Source organism: Sorex fumeus, unplaced genomic scaffold (assembly GCF_029834395.1).
Source record: "Sorex fumeus unplaced genomic scaffold, SorFum_2.1 ptg000019l, whole genome shotgun sequence".
Classification (NCBI taxonomy): domain Eukaryota; kingdom Metazoa; phylum Chordata; class Mammalia; order Eulipotyphla; family Soricidae; genus Sorex; species Sorex fumeus.
This window is the reverse complement of record NW_026606076.1, coordinates 24,021,007-24,037,501: the sequence shown is the minus strand read 5'-3', so window position 1 is coordinate 24,037,501 and position 16,495 is coordinate 24,021,007. Positions and strand designations below refer to the sequence as shown.

Below are 16,495 nucleotides of genomic sequence, written 5' to 3'. Positions count from 1 at the left end.
CAGTAGACATGCAATTATTCACACTGGAGAGAAACCGTATAGATGTAAAGAATGTGGAAAGGCCTTTGTTTGGGCCGGAAGACTTGGTTTACATAGGAGAATTCACATTGGAGAGAAACCGTATATATGTAGGAATGTGGGAAGACCTTTGCTGTAGCCTCAAATCTTAGTGTACATAGGAGAATTCACACTGGAAAGAAACCGTATATATGTAAGGAATGTGGGATGGCCTTTGCTGTAGCCTCAAGTCTTAGTGAACATAGGAAAATTCACACTGGGGAGAAACCATATATATGTAAGGAATGTGGAAAGGCCTTTGCTTGGGCCTCAACATTTAGAGAACATAGGAGAATTCACACTGGAGAGAAACTGCATATATGTAAGGAATATGGGAAGGTCTTTGCTGTAGCCTCAACACTTCGTGACCATAGGAAAGTTCACACTGGAGAGAAACCATATATGTGTGAGGAATGTGGAAAGACATTCACACGGTTCTCTTCCCTTACTCTGCACATGAGAATTCATACTGGAGAGAAGTCTTACATATGTATGGAGTGTGAAAAGGCCTTTACTTCTTCCTCAAAATTGACTGTACATAGGAGAATTCACAGTGGAGAGAAGCCGTATATATGTAAGGAATGTGGGAAGGCATTTGCTACAGCCTCAAATATTAGTGTACATAGGAAAATTCACACTGGAGAGAAACTTCATATGTAAGGAATGTGGGAAGGCCTCTGTATGTCCTCAATACTTAATGTACATAGGAGAATACCACAGGAGAGAAACCATATACATGTAAGAAATGTGGAAAGGCCTTTTGAGAAGTCTCAGATTTAGTGTACAAAGTAGCATTCACACCAGAGAAAAACTTTATATATGCGAGAAATGTGGCAAGGCCTTCTGCCATTCTAAATCCTTGCTAAGCACAGGAAAATTCATAGTGGAGGAAAAACTTATTAGTGTCCGACTTGTGGGAAGGCCTTCATTTGGTGCTATTCTCTTACTCAGTATGTGAGAATTCATACTGAAGACAAACTGCATATATGTCAGTAATGTGGGAAGGGCTTCATGTACCCCTCACACCATAATAAACATATAAAAATTCATACCGGATGATTTGATCCCTTAATAACAGTCTCTAAGGACAGAACAGGACAAGTCAGTCAAGCAAGTTTCCTTTGGACACAATTGTCGAGGGTGTTAAAAAAGTGCAGTTAAGAGGGAAGTAAGCCTGCCTGCTCGGAACAGGCTTCTCATGTCACTGAAAGTTACCTGCTGATTTTCACCCGGGCTTCACCTATGCAAGTATTCTAGTGCTTAGAATTGCTTGTGTGTTAACTTGTAAATAATGGGACCTGGTGATGAAAAAAAGGAGGAAGGTGACTGAATGAACAGGTATAGAAACACCCCCCTGCTCAGAGCTGTCACAGCTCACTACTCTCTTATTGTTTGCTATGCTTCTGGCTTGGCCCAGAGGGGCTGTTTGGTGGGTATTATGACAGAAATAAACCAAGATGCAGCACTGAATTCTTTGAAAATGGAAAAACACGTAAACCTTCATTCTTCAGTCTTTCCTGTGTTAGAATTTGGAATGCTTGAGCACCCTGAAAATCCCGGTTTGGGAACTTGAGCGGCAGGTAACGCCAGCTTGTAGGGCACTTTCATGATTTTATTTACTTGTTCTGGATATCCAGGCTTTAGTGGATGTGGAGCTTTTGAGGGGTGCATTGGGGGCTGTTCTGTGGCTCAAGTGTCATGGGTGAGGGTGCGTTATCCTGAGGGCCTCTGCAGCCACGATCGCAGCCATTTCCAAGATGGCACTGGAGGGTGGGCACATGGACTTCAGGCCTTGGTGTGAGGAGCCTGCAGAGAGTGGGGGTCTTGGCCATCTCATTCCTCCCTACTCGAGACTGCACAGGACCATGTTTGGAGCCTTTGGACTGTACATAACACTTATCGAACCTCCAGATATGTTCACGGCCAGCCCCCAGAGGAAAAGGACACTTTTGTGATTGGTCATTTTCACTGGCTTCCGTGCTGGGTTTGGGACTTTGGGGCGTGTTTGGACAGGTGAGAGATATTTGCCTCTGAAAATTTACTCTTTGGATTATTATTATTATTTATTATTATTGTTTTTTTTTTTTTGCTTTTTGTGTCATACCCAGCTTTTCACATGGGTTTCTCCTGGCTTATGCACTCAGGAATTACTCTTGGTAAAGCTCAGGGGACCATATTGTTGCTGGGATTCGAAACCGGGTTGGTCATGTGCAAGTCACACATCCTACCTGCTCTGCTATCACTTCAGCCCCACTTTGGATTAATTTTACTAGCTTTTTTTTAATTCAGGGAAGTTGAAAGGGATTATTTGATGCTCAAGGTATACTTCTGGTTCTGCAGCTCAGAAATTATTCTGCAGTGCTGCTGGGTTCCTATGGGATGGGGAGGTTTGACCTGGATCAGCAAGGCAAGCATCCTACTCGCTTTATAGTGAGTCCAACCCCAATATTGGTGGTTTTTTCCATATATAGAATTTCTACTTCCCAGGTGTATGGTACCACCAGCAGGTCAATCTGTGCCTCTTAGGCGAGTGCATCAGCAGAATGATGGCACTATCAGACTTCCAGATACTCCGAAATAGATGCTGTGCCTTTGGCCAGACAACAAAAATGTTGGGCAAAGTCTTCCAAGAAAGTAAATGGCCAAAAGTTATGTATGTGCAAGACACACCAACAAACCATTTCCGGCTCAGCTATATAATTGGAGGCAAGGTCTCTCTGGTTCCTGATCAAACTGCTTAAAGGCTATGATCCCAGAGACTCAGAGACAAATCTCGGAACCCAGTGGCTTTTTGCAGAGATGCCCCTGGTTCCCGCAATGAGCTACCAGTGACAGACCACCACAAGGGGAAAAGGGTGTGTATCTCCGCCTGATCCCACTTGGTGGCTCAGTGGCCACCATCTTCCAGAGGCCATTGGACAGACAAGTTTGGGCCTGCAGTGACAACACATGTGGGGCCTCATGAGATTGGGGCGGACTCTGCCCTTTCCTCCCCACCTCAATGAGACCCCGAGTTGCTACCCATGTACGGACTGTCTGGCTCTTGATCACTAGGCCATGATCCCAGAGTCTCAGTAACAAATCTTTGGAACCCAGTGGCTTTCAGCAGAAATATGTCTGGTCCCCACAGTAGGTTACCAAAGCTGGGTATTTCAGGTGGCAATAGGTTTCATGCCTGGCGGCTCAGTGGCCGCCATCTCTAATGGCTTCTGGACGGTTCAGTTTGGGACTGCTGTGAGGAGACGTGCAGGGCCTAACTGGATGGTGGTGGAGCGGCCCTTTTCTCCCCACCCCAACGAAACCCCGAGTTGTCTGGCACCTATGATTGACCTCTGTGGTTCGTGATCAAGGTGCGTAATGGCCATGATCCCAGAGATTCAGAGACAAATCTTGAAACCCAGTGCCTTTTAGCAGAAATGCATCTGGACCCTGCAGTAGGTTACTGTTCCCTGTCCACCCCAGGGGAAATTGGTGCTGTCCCCCCAACTGCTCCCACTTGGCGGCTCGGTGGCCTCCATCCTCCAAAGGCCTTTGTAAAGTCAGGTTTGGGCCCTCACTCAGGAAGATAGGTGGGGCCTCTCAGGATGGGGTGGAGCCGGCCAATTCCTCCCCTCCCCAAGAAGAGCCTATGTCATTCCCATGAACCGCCTCTGTGGCTCGTTGTAAAGCTGTTTAATGGCAATAACCCCAGAGACTCTGAAACAAATCTCGGAACCCAGCAGGTTTTGACAGCAATCCCGCCAGATTTAGTTGTTAAAATTTCAGAATTCCAGAATCATAAGTTATTTTTAACCAGCAATCGAAAAAGAATTGTCGATGTTGCGTTTTAGCCAGATCTGAGTGCTGGGGTAAAATCCCAAATAATAATGGTGGTCTCGAGTCAACATATTGAATGTAATAAAAGTAGAGAGAAGAATGTGGAAATTATCTGCCCCATAGTGGGAGGCTGTGGAATGGCGGTATACTTGGGTTTTTAGTGGTGGGAATGGGCACGGTGAAAGGATGGGTGTTTCATTGTATGACCGAGACTTAAACCTGAAAGCTTTGTAATTGCTCTCCCATTTTTTCCCGCTTTCTCCAATTTATTTAGGAATGGCGAGAGCAATACTCGGGCAAGTAGGATGCTTGCCTTGCGTGTGGCCAACCCATGAATCCTCCAGTCCAAAACATCTTTGAGTTGCTCATTGGACATTGAGTGTCCCCTTCTCATCGCTAGACCATGTTATGTGGAGGTGTGGCATAGGGTAGGGGTGTCTTCTCCCCGGAGCTCTTCATTACGGATAGATCCTGTGCTTTGCTTTCTTGACTTTGTTGTCATTCTTCCTCATCTGTCAGGTATGTCTAATAGTCCATGTGTTTCAAGGCCCTTGTTTCCCCGGCTATATAACTAGCCTGACTGTACTCCTAAAGGGTCGGGTACCCTTTCTGGACCCCGCTCAGTTAATCTGACACGATGCTTATCTTTGCCTTTGGATCATTTCCATGTTTTTTGAATATAGGAAGAAGTTTAGTTTTCTTTTGTTTTGGGGCCTGGGGATGCTCAGCAGTTATTCCTGGTGGTTCTCGTAAGTTGCTTTTGACAGTGTTCAAGGATCAACCCCTGTCAGCCTCATGCAAGGCAAATGCCTACCTGCTGTTCGCTTGTAGGCACCAAAAATTGTTTTATTGTGTGTATGTTAAATTGTGACTGTGAGCCCATAGTGAAGTTAATTAGGACGAGAACAGCAGTTCATCACGGTGGGTGCTCACCTTACAGATGCCGCCTACCTTCGATGTCCAGCATCCCCTATGTTATCCCAAGCATCACTGGGTCTGATTAAAAACAAAACACAAAAGGCATTTTTGGGAATTGCCGAGCTCCCCTTCGCGACACTTCCCACAGATTTTCCCTTTCTGTAGACTTGCTTGGGCTGTGAGAAATATGGAGGTGTCCTCCACCTGCTTGGTCATTCAACTGCATTCCATTCAACATTGGACTAATTCTCATTGTTGATTTTGTTTGATTTCAGAACTCAAATCACAGTTTTAGGATGTGGCATTACAGCAATTTCTTTAGGGAACAGGGCTATTGCATACAAGTGTGCTTTAAGATTCTCTTGTTGAAACTATTATGCCATTGGAGTGCTCAGTGGACCGAGCATGCGACTTGAAAGGTGGGTACCGGCTCCATCCCCACAACCACATCTATGGTCTCAGCATCACAGGAAAAATATCGGAGCCTAATGCTGGGACTAGAGGGTCCTTAACCTCAGTGGGTTCTGAAATCTGGAAATTTATTCTATTGTATTGTTTTTTAAAGTTTTCATTAAAGTGCCAGTATTTTCGAAGTTATTGATAGTTGCATTTAGGCGTACAATAATTGAGCACCAATTCCTATATCAGATTCCCTCCACCCGTGTTCCTATATTCACTCCCCACCCCAGTCGCCACTCTACCCCGCCTGTCATCTGGACAAGCACATGACTAGGTTTCAGTGGTTACAGCTTAGATCTCTTGTTTTCAGTTCTGTTGCATCTGTGTTTTGGGTAAATGGCTACACCCCTAACTCATGTCACAGGCATAAATGAATCCCTGATCCCTGTAAACTTCTGGTTCTCTTCCGCCCCAAATTCCTTTCCTTCTTTGTCTGGTTTCTCTCTAAACACGGGAATCAGGGATGATTTAAGCAGCCACTTTACAGTACATTTCCACATTCAATGTTTGGTATTCCACAGATGAGTGAACATTATCGTGTTTTTGTTTCTTTTTCAGGCTAACTTCAGTCAAGACAGTATCTTCCAGTTCCAACCGTGTAGCTGCATAAAACCAGTAATTCTAAAACCTAAAAAATATATCACTTGATCACTTGATCTCCATTTATTCATCGATTTATTCGAGTGGGTGCCAGTAACGTCTCCATGCATGCCTGCTGCGTGCCAGTGTAGCCCAATGGCATCTGTTCATTCTAGGAACATGCAGAGCCTCAAACCAATCATTCAGGGTCTTGACAAAGATGTCTGACCATCTTGTAGGTGGGCGTCCACGTGATCTTTTGACGTCCCGTGTAATCCAGTCAGTAATGGCTCTAGGCCAGTGGTTGTCTGTAAACCTCAGTACGTGTTCAGCCCATCTGATTTTTGATGCCTTGGCAGATGAGACAGCGTCCCTGATTCTTGACCATTGACAGAGATCAGAACTCCTGATTCTATCTCTCATTTGAGTTATGTGTGATATTCCAAGCATAGCTCTTTCGATTTCTCTTTGAGAGACCTCAGTAGAATTCTCATCCTGTTTTCGTAGGGCCCAGGTCTCTAAGGCATATGTTAATGCGGGAAGAACAGTGGAATCTAAGAGAAGTGCTCATAGAGGGAGGTTATTTGTCCTCTTACTTATTTCTTCAACGCTCTTGAAGGCATTCCAAGCCGCTCTCTTCTTACTGCATAACTCAGGTGACAGGTTATTCATCATGTTTCTTTATAGAAGTAGGTACATATAACTGTTGCATTCGGAGATGGTGGTGCATTGAGAGCGAATGGAGCATCAGGAACGAGGCTGTTTCTCATAACCATTGCCTTCGTAAGATTCAGCTGTAGTTCGACCTTTCCACACTCACGGTCGAAGTAGGTCAGCATTTGTGCTGCTTGGCTGATGTTTGGTGTTATTAGAACAATGTCATCAGCAAAGCGGAGGTGGTGTAGTTGCCGACCATCTGTCTTCACTCCCATTCCTTCCCATTCCTGTCATCGCATGATGTTCTCGATGGTGGTACTGAAGAGTTTTGGTGAAATGGTTTCACCCTGCCCAACCCCTCTCTTGACATGGATAATTACTTCTTTGTAGTATTGAGTTTGTACACCCTGATTGGGTAGGGCTTCGATGACCCCTTCCATCACAACAGAAATAAAGGCCTTCTTTAAATCAATGAACATTACACAGAGCGGCATCTTGAACTCCTGAGAAACCTCAATGAGCTTAGTAATCGTGTGGATATTGTAGATGGCACTGAATCCTTTTCGGAACCCAGGTTGTTCACATGGTTGTTCTTCATCTAGTGTTCTGCTAATCCTATTCAATATGACTCGAGTGAACAGTTTGCAGATGACAGACAATAGGCAGTTTGGGCGATAGTTGCCAATGTCATAGATGTCTCCCTTCTTGTATAGTAGTACAGTCTTGCTGGTTTTCCATTGGGATGGAACCTTGCATTCAGACAGGTACCGAGCCAGTGTATTGATGAGTACTGATGGTAAGTTCTTCAGGTGTTCAGGTCTGATCTTGTCTGGACCAGCTGCTCTTTATTTCTTTACAGAAGAGATGGCGTGTTGAATTCTGGAAGGGAGAACATTGGGAACATTATGTCAATCGTGCAGAATGTGGTATGTGGGCAAGTGGACGTGGCTATTAAAGATATCTGAGTAGAAGTCATGAATAATCTTCTCCATTGCCCGTCTGGAAGAATTACGAAGGCTTTTCACGGCTTCTGCCTCATCTAACATCATCGCTGTTCTCCTGTCTTTGAGGTCATCCTTGATGGCTTCTCTGCATTGTTTTGCGAACTTGGATGTTCGCTTACTGTTTCCTGAGGCATGTGCCAAGCCACTTTGGCGAATAAGTTTCAGAGTGTTCAAAGAAATGTGTTTTTTTCGTGGTTATCTCTCTCGGCCCCGAGAGTCCCAGCAGCAGGAATCCCTGAGCAATGCTGGTGTGAGCCTCTCCCCACCTAAGTAAATAATACAAGATAACAGAAAACTCATTGATCCTCGAGAGGAATCTGCTCCAGGTGAGATATTTTCAAAGGTCTGTCTTGGCTATGTGGGGATGCATCATTGCCTTCGCACGTATATCCCACTAAGCTATCCCACTAAACTCCACAATAAGCTAGTACCAAACCCAGTCTCGGCCCCTTTTATTTTCACTCTAAACTGGTGCTTCAATTTTCTTCAGAGGGAGTTATTTCCACTTACTGTGTCTGTTCTTTGAGTTGGAAAAAATTACACAGCTCTGTGACCTGCCGTTGGTCTATTTTGCTTGTCCATCTTGCTGAAACGTTAGGTCGTTGCCTGGAAAATCCATCCACGTGTCAGAATTGCAACCGAGTTGGGTAAATGTTAGAAACCAACCCGCAGGTCTAGAATTTTTTTGACGAGAAGACTATCAGGCACAGCACAGTAATTGGAATCCTTCTCTGCTGTTGTTCGTGTAGCAGCAGCCCAGGTGGAATTCTTCTGGTCATGACACTGTGACAAAATCTCGAGTAAGCAGTTATGCCTTCAGCGCCATGAGGATGCCAAGACAGGTGGGAGGTCTTCTGTGTGTTACCAGTAGGAAGTAAGCGCCCACGCTGCAAACAAGCGCTCCCCCCGGGACAAGCTATTCAGAGACTGTTCTGCTCAGTCCATGGACACAAACCACCCCAGGATAAAAGTCCCTGGACTGTGGGAGAGGAGCACTGTTTATAGTGAGTCCAGTTATGTACTAGTTATGTACCCCACAAGATATGAAGACTGGAATTGATCCCAGGTTACCCAAGTGGAAGAAAGCTCTCACACTCTTTGGCTCTCCATACAGCCCCACCATCATGCCCGAGTGCTTCCTGAGTGCAGAGCCAGGAGAACCTGTGCGCATTGCTGGATTTGTGGCCCCCAAACTATGAACAAACCAAATAAAACCAAAACACCCTCAGTCCCTTATTGAATGATTAGCTCACCTCAACATGGGTGTTTCTGAGCTGTATCTTGCTGTATCCATGCTGCCTCTTCCTCGTAGAAGCGGGTCGGGTACCCTCAGAACGTAGGGTGATGAGGTGTTGGTTGCCCATAGCAGGAAATATTTCTACATGGTTTGGTCACAGTCATAACAAAATGGCTTCAGATGATTTTTAGCTCAGAGTGTCACAGTCACTGTCCTCCCATTGTTCATTGATTTGCTCAAGGGGGGCCGGGTAACATTTTGAGACTTGTTACTGTGTTTGGCATATCAAATACATCACGGGTAGTTTGCCAGGCTTTGCCATGTAGGCAAGATACTCTTGTTAGCTTGCTGAGAGGGTGGAGGAATCGAACCCAGGTGGCCATGTCGGACCGATGCAATACAATTGCCCTACCCGCTATGTTATTGCTCCAGCCTTGCAGCTTTGCCTTGCTCTGTCCACGTCAGTTTCAATACCCTGCACCCCTCTTGGTCTAGAGGCAAAGATGGAGCAGCCCACTCAACTCCCAAGGTGGTTCAACCATGTATCCCACAAGATCTGAAGGCAGAAATCGAATGCTGGTCACCCATGTGAGAGACTCGCAACCTCAAGGCTCTCTGACCACTGCCACTTTGAAGCTCCATGCTTGATCTTTAATTACCCCATATTTAACACAGAACCAAAACTAAGGGTGGAAAATTCTTAGAGAAATGGGCCTGGAGAGGGACGGGATCGCTCACAGCTCCATCTCATGGCGTTTCAGCAGAACTTCTCCGGTCCAAATTTTCCCACGTTTAAGATTTTCAGCCCTTCTCTTTGCTTAAATGTTAAGTATGGGGTCATTACGGATCCAGCACACAGCTTGGGCCGCTGCAACAGGAGCAGAGCGGATAGGGCTTTTGCCTTGCATCCATAAGACCCGGTTATAGTCATAGATTTCCCCTACGGTTCTTCAGTCATGTCCATAGTGATTCCTGAGTGCAGAGGCAGGAGAAGGCCCTGAGCATATCCGGGTGTGGCCACAACCATAAAGGAACAAACAAGAAAGAACAGTAAAACACAGAGCTTCAGTTTCTTGATGGTGAATTCTCTCACCCTGACTTGAGGGTGTCAGAACTGTATATTCTTCCATTCCCCACAACCGTGTAGAAGACAGAGTACCCTCCTAATGTTGGGTGATGGGATGTAGGTTGCCCATAACAGGAAACTTTCAAAGGTCTCGGTCACAGGCATCACAAGGTGCATTCAGAACCTTTCTTGCACAGAGAGAAAAGAACAATGTGAGGAAATAAACTTGCCTTGCTCATTAAAGGTTCAGTTCAATCCTCTGCACCCCTCCAGGTTTAGAGACAAAGCTAGGGCAACCCATTCGACCCCCAAGGTGATTCAGCTATCCACCCCACAAAGGTCTAAAGGCTGGAATCGAACCCAGATTACTCAAGTGAAAGACAAGCAACCACAGACTTTCCTTCCTACTGCTGCACCTGTGGAAGAGGCTTGCTTGATCCTTTATTACCCCATACTGAACACTGAAGCAAACCCAAAGGTGGGAAATTCTTAGAGAAACGAGCACCTTTTGTTACTTTATGTTCTCCAGATGAAAGCAATCTTTCTATGTCTGTCCCTTTCTTTCAGACTAACACCCAATATTAGTCGAGACAAGTGCCAGGAGGTTTACTCTATCGCATGGAGGCTAGCCGCACATGCTAGGGAAAAAGGCAGCTCAGATATAGAAGGGAGTACCAAATAAAGGGTGCTGGGCGGATCCTCCCAGGATGGGAGATGCATGCTGAAAGTTTACTATAGACTGAACATGATTGCCACTGAATGCCTCATTTGCAAACCACAGCCCCCAAAAGGAGAGAGAGAACAAAAGGGAATGCCCTGCCACAGAGGCAGGGTGGGATGTGGGGGATGGGAAGGGGAGGGATTAACTGGGATCGGTGGTGGAGGACGGGTACTCGATAATTGTATAACTGAAACCCAAGCACAAAAATTTGTAAGTCTACAAGTGTACCTCATGGTAATTCACTAATTCAAAAATAAATAAATAAATAAATAAAAACAGAGAAACAAACAAATAAATAAAAACACGCGCAGCCGCTATTGCGGCCGCGCGACATCATTTTATTCTTAAACCCAGCTGTAGAAAGCAAATTATTTCACAACGCTGTTTCAGCATATCTGATTGGGGGGGGGTCGTAAACTCTAAACAATAATTGTGCATCTTCTATCGAAACAATGTATCTAGTCAAAGTAGATAGAGTATTAACTAGAACTCATCTGGCTCACAGGAATTGGGAGGGGTGGGAGGTGGGGTTCTATTGGGGTTCACGGTTAAAAATAAGTATCGGTAAAGGGAAATGTGTTTGATACTTACATGACTGAGACCTAAACCCGAAAGCTCTGGAGTCTCTTCTTCTCTCACTGTATCATTGTCATCTTATTGTTCATCGATTGACTCAAGCAGGCCCCAGTAATGTCTCCTTCTTCCTATCCCTGAGATTTTAAGAACTGCCATATTTGAGGCTCTTTCGGGTCAGGAGAATGAGAACCGTCATTGTTACTGTTTTTTGGCATATTGAATATACCACGGGGAGTTTTCCAGACGCTGCAGTGTGGGCAGGATATTTCTGGTAGCCTGCCAGTTTTTCCAGAGTAAGACTAGATAATAAGATTTTGTGTGTCCGTGCACTTCCCAGAGCACGGTTTTATAGTCTTTGGGTCTTGGCCATTGATGGGATTACGCGGCACCCGGGACAGTTAGTGGGTGTAACGCCTACATACTGGAAGATGGGAGATCTGGGTGGAGGAGGCCCAGTCCCAATACGAGCAGCTTGGAGATCTAAGCCCCAGGTCCTGCACACCTGGGTTCCTCTGCCCGTTCCTTCATGCGTGAGGCTCATCTGAACTTATGCAGAGTGGTCTTAAGCATGGCTGTGGCTCGAACCAGAGGTCTTCAGCTGCCAGGGCTCTGCTCGGGATGGGAAGGGAAACTGAACACACCTAGTAAGACAACCAGACGCTGAGTCAGGAGACTGGGCTGTTCTCTTCCAGGAGCAGGGTTTTATAGTCTCTGGGTCTTGGCCATTGATGGGATTACACAGCGCTGGGGGCAGTTCGTGGGTGTACCACCTACATACTGGAAGATAGGGGATCAGGGTGGAGGAGGACCATTACTTTTCTCAGTCTCCGTCATTCCCCCTGTCTCCCCGAAGCTGCTCATTTTCTTCTCTCACCATGACCCCAATCCCCGCCTCCCCACGGGAAGTGCAATGAAAAATGGTTTTCCAGACTTCCCCATCACCTGCAGCCCACGAAGGAAAAGCAGCTCTTAGGGTGTATTATTCCTCTCCTTAGACAGACCAGCAATTTAATTGACATATTGAGTTTTGCTTCCTAATGATTACCATTCTATATGGACACAGTAGTAGACACTTTTAGCGTTGTGGGTCTCCTGGGGACTTCTCACCACAGATCAGACTACAGTGCTCAGGCTGGATCAATGACTCCTAATCCCAGCAGCGTCCAAGTCTAGTTATTACTTTTTGATTCATGACAGAATTTGTCCATGACCAGGCTCTTATAGATAAGCATTATGGTACTTTGTCCAAGTTCGTTTCAATGCCAGGGTAGCTAGCTCACCACTTGCCCTGGGTCCATCTAGTCGCTCATCGGATCCCTCTTCTGAGGACCGAGGGAGTAAGGGCAATTGAGGCTTCAGTCAAGGGAGTAGGTGTCCAGGAGGTAATATTATCTGGAGACCATCAACTCTCAAGCTCAGGCTTGTCTTTCTAACTGTCTTCCTGTATCCATACAAAAAGCAATTGCTCTGAAATAGCTAACCATGCAAAAGACATTAAGGAGAAGAGAAAGACAATATTTACAAGTCAAAGTCTGATCAGGAGACAAAGGTAATTGAAAGGTTATGGGCAATCAACAAACATAAGTTCTCCCAGGCCAGGGAGCAAGGGCAGACCACTGTTATGCTACAATACCTGGTGATCCTCAGCGGTTTCTCCTGGCTCTGCACTCAGGTATTATTTCTGATGGTGCTCCGGGTGACTCTACAGAATCCTGGGGATAGAACCTTGGTTGGCCATGTGCAAGCAACACCCTACCCCAATCTACAGTTGCTCTGGTCTCAATTGGAGAGTTTAGATGCACGTAACTGTGCACAGAATGTCGTTTGAAAGGATGGAAGAGGCGCCTTGATGAAATCTTTTATAAGTGGGATTATGGGTCAGGTCCCAAGCTCCCCACATCCCAGCATACCATTCCGTTTATCTGTGATTACTCACAAGGTTGGTCACATTCCTCGATCCCACCCATGTCACTTCACTAATATTAGAGGAAAAAAAAGGAAACATTCGTGATTGGATAGACCAAAATTCCATCCATCTATGTGTCAGATGGTGCTCAGGGGACCATTTAGAATTCTGGACATTGTACCTAGATTGACTGCATGCAACACACTGTACTAGCCTGATACTCTCAGTTTGAAATCATGTTTCTGAAACTGCTTTCTGGGGTTTTCTTTGTAGCTGAGAGTCCACTGCTCGTGTGTTGTCAATATATACACACACATACACACATATATAATATACGTCAAGCTACTGAGAGTATTCAATATGCCAGACACAGTAACAACAAAGTCTCCAATGGAGACGTTACTGGGCCCGCTCGAGCAAATCGATGATCAACGGGAGGGCCTTTACTTTACTGTATATATATATATATATATATATATATATATATATGGTCATGCCCTGTGGTTGCTGCCAAAAGGTACCAAACGGTACTCAGTGTGGTGCCGGGCCTTGCTCTCTGATGTTCTTACCAGCCTTTGCTCCTGTTCCAAGTCTCCAGCTCTCTGGGATTCTACTAGGCCAGTTCCTCTCTGAATCCCCAGGGTTGGCTTTGGAGTCACCGCTTTCATTCCCATCTGGATTTATCACTTCCCCAAGAACCTCATTGTCCTGTACCCTACCAGCTACCTACCTGCAGAGCTTGATTTATTTTGACATGAAAACTCTCATGGCATAGACTAATAATTTGAATCCTCTGTTCTTCTACATGGCATAGACTAATGATTGGAATCCTTCTCTGTTCTTCTACATGTAAGGAGTCAGCCCTGGTGGAATGTCTCTTTCTGCACACTGTGATAAAGGCTCAAGTGAGCAATTTGGCCCTCATCCCCACAGGGATGCTGAGAAAGGTGGTATGTCTTCTGAGGGTGATCAGAAGATCACTCTTCCCATGTCCTCAGCACCATCACTTTCCCATAGAAGCCCATATTGGACAGAATCCCCAGAAATGTAAGCACTGAGGACAAAGTTTTCAGTCCAGCATCACCCGGGTGGGACTATGTGAACATCCACACAGGAGAAAAACCGTTTAAGTGTAAGGACTGTGGGATGGTCTTTGATGGATCCTCATACCTTATACACAGGAGATTTCATACTGGAGAGTCCGTATGCATGTAAGGAATGTGCTGTGGTGTTTCTCTGACTCATACATCTTAGTATGCACAGAAAAAGTCACACTGGAAAGAAACCATATGCATATACAGAGTGAAAGTCTTTGCTTATTCCACAAGCCTTAGTACACAGAAAAACTCACACTGGAGAGATAATTTATACTTGTGAGCAAAGTTGGAAGGCATTTGCTTATTCCTGAAATCGTAGTTTTTATAATTTCTGTTTCATAGAAAACCCTTATATATGAGAGGTAGATGTAAAGGCCTTTCATTTCTTCTCAGGTCTTTCTGAGCATAGGAAAGTTCATACAGGGGAATAAAATACTATTCGTGTCATTACTGTGGTACTGTGGTAGGGTCTTCACTTATTATTCAAACTTTGTTGTCCATAAGAAAACGCACATTGCATTGAATCCATATATACATATATAAATATATACATATACATATATATATATATATATATATATATATACATGTAAGGAGTGTGGCAAGGCCTTTGCTTATTTCACAGTCCCTTTGTGACACTGAAATTTTCATACTGGAGACAAACCTTATGTTTGTAAAGGCGTTGGCAAAGCCTTCACTTTCCCCTAACTCCTTTTTAAAGATAGGAAAATTCATACTCGAAGAAAACATATGTAGGGGTGTCGGAAGATTTTTACTCAATCCTCAAGCTTTGCTGTGTGAGAAAAATTTATCCTGGATTGACGCCTTATATATGAAATGATTGCAGGAAATTTTGATGCAATTGGCATAGCTTTCTGAACAGGAAAATTCACAATGCAGAGAAACCTCATATGTGTAAGAAATGTGGAAAGGTGTTCAGTTTGTCTTCAGCCCTTACTGCGCATGTGAAAAGTCATTTTGCAGTGAAACCTTATATCTGTCGGAGTGTGGGAAGGACTGTCCTGGATCCTCGGGCCTTATGCATAGGAGAATTCACAATGGAGAGAAGCTATATATAAATACACATATTTATATATATATATATATGTAAGAATATATATATTTATGTAAGAATATGGAAAGTGCATTATTTGCACCTGCGACTTTAAAGAGAATCCTGGAAAATATCCTGTAAGTAAGGAATATAGGAAGGCCTTCATGTTCCCTCAAGCTTTAGTAAGTATAAAAGTTATGCTGGATCAGTCACTTCCATAATAACAATGGCCAGCGTCAGAACAGGGCCCTGAGGTAAAACAATTTAGTTTCAAAAAGTGGGTGGTGGGTTGATACAAAAGGACTATAAGGAAGGAAATAATCCTGTTACGTGTGAAAGCTTCCTGTGATAATAGTACCACAACTGAACGGTACTTGCTGATTATCCCCTGCACCATGGTTATGACAATGTCCTGGCATGTGGACTTCCCAGTATGTTAACTGGTAAATAATGGTTCTTAGTGATAAAGCAAGGTGGAAGGAATTAAATAAGAAGTAAATAGGTACAGACATTGCATTTTGCTGGGTACTGTCAAGACTCACCATGGTTTCATTCTTTGCTGTGACTCTGACGTGGCTCAGAGTCCCTGGTTTGCAGAGGATCATGGCAGAGATAAACCAGGATGCTGAGGTGAACTCTTGACGTTGGATAGACAGCCAAACCTCCATTCTTCATCCCCTTCTGTGTTATGTTCTGGGAGCCACATCCCGCAGTTCTGTCCATAATTTGTGTCCAGGTAGAGCCACATGCAAGGAAGCACTTCACTCGCTGTAGCATATCTGCACTCATTGTATGCAGTTTTCCATTTGATTTACACAAATACTGAGGGTAAATGTTTTGAGACTTAACATTTTGGAAGCAGTAAAATCCTAACAATCTATTATACACCAAAATGTTAAATACCATGTAGATCTGTGCAAAAGGCCAAGCCAGTACGCAAAGTGACCAGTGTGCTTTGGTGTCTGTTAGCCCCATGCATGGCTCCATGCTGGGGGTTGTTCTGTACGTGGTGTTTTATGTACTTAATTATGTATTTTTTAAAAAATTTTATTAGTGAAACACCATGAGGTACAGTTGTAGACTTACAAATTTTTCTGCTTGGATTTCAATTATGCAATGATCAAATATCTATCCCTCCACAATTGCCCATTTTCCACCACCACGGGTCCCAGTATCCCTCCCACCCCCATTCCCCCTATCCCACCCTGCCTCTGTGGCAGGACATTCCCTTTAGTACTCTCTCTCCTTTTGGTGTTGTGGTTTGCAAAAGAGGCATTGAGTGGTAATCATGTTTGGTCTATAGTCTACTTTCAGCATGCTTCTCCCATCCTGGGAGAATCCTCCCAAT

At 44.6% G+C, this 16,495-nt stretch overlaps 1 pseudogene; it reads right to left on the bottom strand.

Moving 5' to 3' along the window:
* Positions 1 to 16,495, bottom strand: part of LOC130022365 (zinc finger protein 208-like) — a 371,668-nt pseudogene that overhangs the window by 257,533 nt on the left and 97,640 nt on the right.